The 7,801-nt window shown below is 54.5% G+C and overlaps 1 long non-coding RNA gene across 1 annotated transcript; it reads left to right on the plus strand.

Annotated features, from left to right (window-relative positions):
• The first annotated feature begins 4,097 nt into the window (after positions 1-4,097).
• Positions 4,098-6,693, plus strand: LOC144296850 (uncharacterized). Its single transcript, XR_013363794.1, has 3 exons — positions 4,098-5,030; positions 5,161-5,378; positions 6,216-6,693. It is a non-coding gene; the product is annotated as an uncharacterized LOC144296850 (long non-coding RNA).
• The last annotated feature ends 1,108 nt before the right edge of the window (positions 6,694-7,801 follow it).

A 7,801-nucleotide genomic window follows, 5' to 3' on the forward strand; every position in this document is an offset into this window, starting at 1 on the left:
ACATCTTCTTATCCACTCAACTGCTGGTGAACATCTGGGCTCTTTCCATAGTTTGGCTATTGTGGATATCGCTGCTACGAACATTGGGGTGCAGGTGCCCTCTGGAAGACACACATTTGATACCCTAACCTATAGACATTATGTCAATATGTAGATGGATAATATAGATGTAGATATGGCTATAGAGAACTAAAACTAATATTTCCCAAACAATATTTCCTAACTGTGAGGCTTTAAACTCCTATTTCACTAAAAAAAGCAATTTAGGTCACAACTATTAAATTGACTTCATCACCCACTAATGGGTTGCTACTCACAGTTTGAAAAATACTGCTTTTGATTCTATCTCAAAAATCACCTTCTTATTGGGGAAGGCTTCCTGTAGCCCCAATAACATGCACTCCTAGGACCACCCACCCAATGGTGTGCCTTGCCCGTTCATATCACTCAGAGGCTTGCAATGATCTGCTCAGTGTCTAGCTCCTCCCCTGGACTGTGAACTCCCAGAGGCAGGGCCTTATCTGGGTGAACTCACTGTTGCACCCCCAGTGCTTAGCATAAGGCCTGACATATTATAGGTGCTTGATAAATGCTCATCAAGTGAATAAATGAGCAAAACCATCAGCTCTTATCCCTCCAAGCTCCCCTGCACCCTTCCCCGGGGGTTGCAGCCTCATGGCATTCTTCAGGGACCTGATTTAGGAGTGAACTCAGAGCCTGAGGGCGCCTGGGTGGCTCATTGATTGAGTGTTTGCCTTTGGCTCAGGTCGTGATGCTAGGGTCCTGGGATTGAGTCCTGCATCGGGGTTCCTGCAGGAAGCCTGCTTCTCCCTCTCTGCCTATGTCTCTGCCTCTCTCTGTATCTCTCATGAGTAAATAAATAAAACATTAAAAAAAAAAAAGAACTCAGAGCTTGGGTGGAAAGAGGGAGTGTGCATTTGCACCCTGGTGGGATGAGGAAGGGTCAGGAACAAGTCTGTCCTCATTTGAAAAGGATCAGGTGTGAGTAAGGGGCTGGGGGCAGGAAGGCCTTCTAATAACCCTGCCTTGTGGAGTGGTGAGTTCCCAGTTGCTTGGGAGAGTCCCCCCCCAAAAAAAAATAAAGCTGAGCAAACACGGAGGAAGCTGGGGCAGCAGGAGTTTCTGTACGAGAAGGAGGGTCGGACCAAGGCCTAAAAGGGCCCAACACAGCTGGCTGTGCAGCGTGGAGAGTCCAGGCTAACGAAGCCTCCTTAAGGGGCAGGCAGCTGGGAGCCCTTATGGGTGAGACCCATGGGGGAGACCAGGAGATCAGCCAGGAGGGGGAGGCTGCAGGAGGCCACATTGCTCCTTCCTTGACTGAACTTCTAGCCCCCGGCTTCCTCCCCTACGATGTCTGGGGGAGGCGGTGGCCGGAGGCCCCAGAGAGCCAAGGGTGCCTTGGTTTCCACCCACCCTGGGGGACTCCTCCCACAGGGCTGGAGGGCAGAGTGGGAAAGTATTTGCCAGCTGGCCAGGAGAGCCGGTGTCCCTGCCCTGCAGGGAGAGAGGGGGGCTGTAAATGCCAGGGCACACCGGGGTCATTACCAGAGAAGAGGTGGTAACAAGCTGGAAGGGTTACAGGCAGCGCCCCACAACCTTGCTTGCAAAGGTCACCCAAACCTGTTTAACTCCCCACTCAGAGCAGCTGCAGCCAAACCACCCTGCTCCCCAGCACCTGCCTCCAGTGAGGGCTCCGAGGGCGCCCGTGACTGGGTAACTTGCAGGCCCCGTTCAGACCCTGTGCGGGGTCCCTCTCCTCCCCACGGTGCCATCGCGCCAACCTTCCCCCCACCCTGGCGCCATACCCCCCCTTGTCCCTCCCCGGCCTCGGCCTCTGTCAGCCTCACACCTCCCCTCGAGACCTGCTCTGCACGTCCACCGTGTGAGTGCCAGGCTCACACTCCTCTCAGCCGGTCACCTCAGCTATGTGGTAAAGTGGGTGCCAACCCCATTTCAAGGATCGGGGTAAGGGAGGCCCAAGGACATTAGGCTGGCTACCACCTCCTCTGCCCCCGCCCCAGAGCCCCCTGCTCACCTCCAGGACGGCACAGATCATGCTGTCCTGGCCCAGTTGCTGAGCTCTGAGGACAGGAACTGTATCCGATTCACCTTCGTAGTCTCAACGCTTAGCCTGTGATTGGCATGCTCGAGTGGACCCTCAAAAGAATGTGTGTGGAATGAACTGCTTCCCCAAGGTCAAAGTAGCTAGGAAGTAGCCAAGTCATAATTCAAACTGATGTCTTCCTGAATCCCGACCCAGCCCCACACCCTTCACCCTCCTCCAGGAAGCCTTACTTAGTCAAGGCAGCCTCCTGTACCTCACTCCCAGAATCCTGGGCTTTTGTGTGTTCCTCTCCCCCTGCCCCCTACAGTCCCTAAAGGCAGGGTCCTGGGGCAGCATCCCAGCCTGGCTCTGATTCCCCCAGTTCTGCCCCCAGAATCTAAGAGGAGCTCAGTGAATGTGGGACTCCCCGCCTGGACAGGTAGGGGGGCTGCCCGGGAGAGAAGACCTTAGCCCAAACGACTATGTCTTCCTGCCCGTGGCCTCAGCCACCGCCTTGTGACCCCTGTTCATCCAACCACATTTCCGCCTGGTACCGGGCCTGCCAGCTTCTCACGAGAGCCAGCCCAGGCCTTGGTATTCTCCGGGGCTGGGTCCAGGTGGGGCACCTAATCCTCTGCTCATTTTGCTGCAATTCAATATTACCCTCCGATTTTCACGCTCTGCTGCCATCCTTCCCTCCTCCCTCCGGCCTCTGCTGGGGGAAGGGAGAACTGAGGACTCCCTACAGCACCTCTGAGGGCCCCAGGGGAGTCTCCACCCCCCAACCCCCTACCCCCGGCTGACCACACCCCAAGCTGAGCCTTGGCCTTGGGAGGGAGGGACTGCTGTCCTCACCAGGGGAGCAAGGCCTGGAGGTCCAGCAGCCTGGGGGAGGGGGGGATCCCGGTTCCACCTCTTAGGCTTCCTGGCTACCGATCCAGAGCCACTCAGGCCCTCCTAGTGCGTCCAGGTAAACAGATGTAAAAGTGCCTGCACGTGGTGAGTGCTCACTTCCCCGGGGGGCGGAGGGCCCCTGGCTCTGGGAAGTCCTTTCCTTACCTAACTACCCACCTTCTGGCTGCAATGTTGGTCCATTCTCTCTGGTTCTAGCTGACGAATGTCCATTTTCTTGGGATTTTAGAGCACTTGAAACAGTTCATTGTGCTTCTTTATTCATGCGGCAAATAGTTACTGAGCATCAGCTGTGTGCCAACCACTGTTTTAGGGTTGAGATATGTCAAGGAACAAAACTGACAAAGATCCCTGGCAGGGCCAGCTCCACAGGCCAGTTTCTCCATCCGAGGGGCAGTTTATCAGATGGCCCCTCTCAGCCTGTTCTCCTCCGCTTTACACATCCCGAATGACAGGAGATGAGAAGAAACCGAAAATATCCAAAAATAACCGTGTTTACTCTCCGATGTCACCTTGGCCCCGGTCTGACTGCCACAGCTCGAACTTAAGTCACGTCAAATGGGTGCAATGAGCAGGGTGTGCTGTTCCTCCGAAAGGTAAACAGTCATCTCGTGACCCCGCAGCTCCACTCCTTAGGTGTGTAGCCAAAAGAGACGAAATCAGGTCTTCAAACAAGAACTTGTGCGCACATGTCCATAGTAACTCCATTCACAGTAGCCCAAAGGTGGGAACAGCCCAGATGTCCAGATGAGTGGATAAACAAAATGCAGTCTGTTTACACAATGGAATACGATTCAGCCATAAAAAGGAAAAAAGTACCAATACATGCTCCAATGTGGATGAAACTTTTAGATTATTGCCGAGGGAGAGAAGCCAGACACAAAAGCTGGGCCTGGAAAGAGGTCTCTGGGGTCAGGGGTGGAAACACTGGCTGTTTGGGGAATCACCGGCTGTTTGGAGACACAAAAGGCCACAGACTGGTGAGTCCACTGATAAGAAATGTCCAGAATAGGCAAATCCACAGAGACACACAGCAGATGAGTGGTTGCCAGGGGCCCCAGGGTGGCGGGGATGGGGGGGAAGAGGGGGCAGGGGAGTGGCTGCTTAATGAGTATAGGGTTTCCTTTTGGGGTTAATGAAATATTCTGAAACTGGATAGTGGTGGCGGTTGCACAACACTGTGAATTTACTCAACACTTCTGAGTTGCACATTTTGAGGTGGATGAAATGGTGAAATTTGTGTTATGCTGTTTTACAGCTGAAAAACAAAAGCACGTGCTGTGTGGGACTTCTGGCCAGTGTGTTGCCTCTACTTCCCCCCAGGGCCTTTGCACATGCTGTTCATGGGATGTTCATCCCTCCTGTCTTCTTTTAGTCTGTCCTTTAGGTCTCAGTGTAACCGTGATTTCTTCAGAAAGCCTCAAGCCTCCTCTTACATGCTTGGCCACCATGGGCCATCCTGGTGGAGCACTTGTCTTGGTCATAATTATGACATTTATATGATGAATGTCTCCCCCCACTATGCTGTAAGCTTCTGGCCTGTGTATTTTTAGCTCCCTGATGTGTCCCTAGGGCTTAGCTCAGTGCCTGGTGCCTTGTAGATCCTCAATAAATGTTTATGGAGGGCATAAATTAATAAACATCCCTAAGGGGATTTTGATCGAGTCACTTCCCCCAGCAGCCCCATCTCACATGGTTTCTCCACGACTGCCACTGCAGTAATCGAGCCATCATAGCCACCTTCATAGCCTTCATGGCCACCACAACTCATCCGATTGCCACTGAGAGTCAGGATGAGGCCAGCAGAACCCAGATATGGCAACGAGGAGGAGCAGCCGAACTCCTGGGCAGCTTAGGAAGTAAGACAGGGTTGGTCAACAAGGGTGGAGTTCAGGTCGATCACTGGTGTTAGGACGAGGGAAGTCAGGTGGCACGTGGGGCATCTGTCGGAGTTGGACTCGTGAACACAAGTCAGTCGGTGCTGCCCAGGAGGGGCTTTCCAAGAAACTCTTGTTGAACGAATGTGTGAAAGAATAAACCAGGAACTTGCAGGGTAAGTGGTGGGTACCCACCAGAGCATGATGATGGGTTCTGGGCACATTAGAGGGGAGCCTCCGGGGGCCTTGGTGGGATGGTGGGGTCGAGAGTGGGAAGAAGACAGAGTGACAAGACACCCTGCACAGAGTACTTGAGCCCTGCTGCCCCTTACCAAGACGGGGAGCCCCGGAGGAGGAGCAGGTTGGGAGACCAGCGATGAGATGGGTTCTGATGTTGAGGTGCTTCTGGGACGGCTTGAAGAGGTGACAGGCCGGGAGCTCCACCTGCCTGCTGCTGTCCAGCTGGATGAGGCGGCCCAAGGCATGAAGCCAGGAAGGCAGCTCATCGGCCCAGCAGGTGCCAGGTGGGCACAATGGGCAGCCGGGCAGGGGAGGCTGAGCCCAGAGGGTCCTGGAGGGAGGGGAGGAGGTGGAGGGGGGGCAAGGTGGAGGTCCAGGGGAGCAGGGCTCCAGGACAGGAGGCAGGGGCGAGGGAGTGAGAATCAGAAGCACAGAGGGACGTGTTCCATCGAAGCTTTGAGAAGTGCAGGCATTTTAGGAGAGGCAAGCTCCAGGCTGTGGCTGTGGGAGGCACTGACCGAGGTGGACGTAGGGAGGCCTTTGGGTTTGAGAAGGTTAATGAACAGAACGGAGGTGGACTGTCCCCACACAGGAGGAGAACCGGGCTTCCAGCAGGTGGAGGGGAGGTTTAAGGACAAAGCTGAGGAACTGGGAAGACTGGGAAGGGAGAGAGGAAGAGAAGCAGGGGCAGGAAAAGGCAGGGAAAAGCTGGGTGACACGGATGGTGAAGGCTGGACACGAACCTCCAGAACAATCCCCTCTGAAGGCACCTGCTGCCTGGCGGAGGTGGGCCTAGCCACAGCTGGAGTTGTGTTTCTGAGGAACCCAGCCCCTCTTCTCTGGTCCCACAGACACTCTTCACTCAGGCCTTCAGCCTCTTTGGTTCTGATTCCCCAAACAGCCAGTGTTTCCATGCCTGACCCCAGAGACCTCTTTCCAGGCCCAGCTATTCCCCAGAGCGACCCTGGCCCTGCAGTCTCCCTCAGATCCTTTCCCTGCCCGCACCCCCTCCCCCCACAGGATAAACTCCACCCTTTAGTCCCCCCAGAATGCTCTCCCAGCACACAGGCTGAGCTTGGGACTACTCCCACTTCCCTGAACGGTCTCTGTTCTCGCTCCAGGCCGTGCACAGCAGCTTCCTCCTGAAAGGCTTCCTCCACTCTCCTGGCTGGATCCTCTTCTTTCCCCAAGAAGCCTTTTCTAATGATCTGACACGGCCCCTCCTAGGTGTTCCTAGAGCATTCCAGGCTTTCCTTATCACAAGCTGTCACACCACTGTGATGTCTGCTCTCGCCTGCCTTCCCCACCATGGATGGGTCCTGGGTCTCTAACCCCGGGCCTAGGGTCTTGTCCAGTGTAGAAGCTCCATAAAAATAAAAATGCCTTGAATGAATATACTAGCTGGTTGAATTGGGCTGGGCTGAGCTACTGGTGGCCTAATGAGTTCAAAGGAATAGTTAGGGGACGCCTGGGTGGCTCAGCGGTTGAGTGTCTACCTTCAGCTCAGGTCATGATCCTGGGATCCGGGATCGAGTCCCGCATCGGGCTCCTGCGAAGAGCCTGCTTCTCCCTCTGCCTGTGGCTGCTTCTCTCTGTGTCTCTCACGAATAAATAAATAAATCTTAAAAAAAAAAAAAAAAAAACCAAAGGAGTAGTTAGTGTCTTGTTCCTTTTCCAATGGCCTTCCTGGACCAGTTGTTCTGGGGGAGAAAGACAAAGTGTCAGGGACGGATCAGAATTACCTGGAAGGCTTTTCACAATGCAACGGTCAACCTCCTTGGAGGTCATATTGTCTGAATTATGTATGGGTGAGAGTGGGGAGGGGTGGCACACACACACTGACAAAGCTCCCTGGGCGATGCTGGCCTTCGCACCTCCCAGCCCTCCAGAAACGGCTTGTTCAAGGTTGAATTCTGGGCCATCTTCGAGGCAATAACAACCATCCCGAGGTTCAAACCAAGGTGAGCTGAATTCTGAAACTGCTGCCCTAGCCTCCAAGCCATGCTGCTCTCACCAGGACCACCACTGCCACTGCCCCCTAGGGCAGTTCTGGTTACTTCATTCCTGTAGGAGTGAGTCCTTGGGTGCCCCATGTACCCTCCTACCCAGAATACTGCATGGAGACTGTTGGAGCCAAATGACCCCCCACAATACCTGATCCCATATAGCTTTGCCCCCTCCTCCTTCCACATTACATCTTTGCCAAGAAGCTCTCTTGGATCAAGTGCTACCCCTCCCAAATCCCTGCCAGTCCCCAGCCCTGGACAGATTCTGATTTCTTGCGGGTGTGGTGCAATACCCCATCAGCAAGCACAATTCCTGTCCTCAAGCAGGCTTCATCTCATCCTTGGGTCATGAACAGAAATGAGGACAGGGCTGGCAAGTAGAGAGCTCTTAGGGCTGCACAAAACAGAGTGAGGTCCCAGAGCCCGAGCTCTGAGCAGCCAGGAGTGGAGGAGGAGTCAGTCTCTGAAGGAGGTGGCAAGTCTTGTTTCTGAAGAGAGCACTGGATTCTCTCCGCAGGGGACTGCCTGGACCTGCAGCGGGCAGTTATCACAATGCTCCACAGATTCAGGTTCCATCAGCACCTTCCAAAGAGTCCCTGGAGCAACGTGAGCCCTGGGCCCCTGAGGACTTGTCTAGCTGTGGACACAGAGTGGGGCATTGGGGGTTGAGGTCACCCTGAGAAGGTGACCTCCCCACAGCG

This window comes from Canis aureus, chromosome 25 (assembly GCF_053574225.1).
Source record: "Canis aureus isolate CA01 chromosome 25, VMU_Caureus_v.1.0, whole genome shotgun sequence".
Taxonomy (NCBI): domain Eukaryota; kingdom Metazoa; phylum Chordata; class Mammalia; order Carnivora; family Canidae; genus Canis; species Canis aureus.